The following is an 800-nucleotide window of genomic DNA, read 5'->3' on the forward strand; positions in this document are numbered from 1 at the left end:
AGAAGGACGAGGGCGAGAGAAAGATGGGGTGGTGTGGAGTGAAGTAGTACTGAGGAGGAGGAGGGACAATCAGGATAAAAAGGAGTAGACAATGGAGAAGACTGTGCAGTAGGAGATGGAGTGGAGAATGTTGGGAAAGAATAAGGAGTACATTCTGAAGGTTGAGTAATGACCAGGTTGGGTAGTTCGGAATGCATAGTTATCAGTAAACAATGAGGATAGAGTATTAGTGTCAGAGGTCGGAGCCGTGGTCAAAGGTGAGGCGGGAGTCAAGAAACCAACAAAATCTAATGCAGATAGTCTTGCTGATGGAAAAACAAGCCTTAATGCCCCTAACATGAGGAAAAGAAACGGTCTACCCCTCAGGATCCCCATAAGAGGTAAGGGCTAGGTGATCAAGGGAATACCGTGCCCTTGACTCCCGGTGGCCATTCATGACTGACACAAAGCCAGCCTTTCATCCTTTCAGTACGGCTCTCGCACCTTAGGAAGTGGACAAAAGAAGGGGATAAAGAATAGAAGGAAAAAGAAAGAGGGAACAGAAGAGGCCATACATAAGTAGTTGAGACGAGGGCTGAAGACCAAGGATGGGGTGATCGCCTACCTTGGGCCTCAGTCTCCGTCTCCCAAGCCCCTCCGCGACAACAACGAGCAAGAGATTGGGAGAAGGTCCAGTTAGAAATTTACATTTTTCTCCAACATGGCTTACTGTGCCTGTGCCCTTTAATACCAAGTGAAAATAAAACCCCAATAATCCTGGCCATGATAAAATCGAAGACTTATCCCTGTCTGCATACTAC

Source organism: Penaeus vannamei, chromosome 21 (assembly GCF_042767895.1).
Source record: "Penaeus vannamei isolate JL-2024 chromosome 21, ASM4276789v1, whole genome shotgun sequence".
Classification (NCBI taxonomy): domain Eukaryota; kingdom Metazoa; phylum Arthropoda; class Malacostraca; order Decapoda; family Penaeidae; genus Penaeus; species Penaeus vannamei.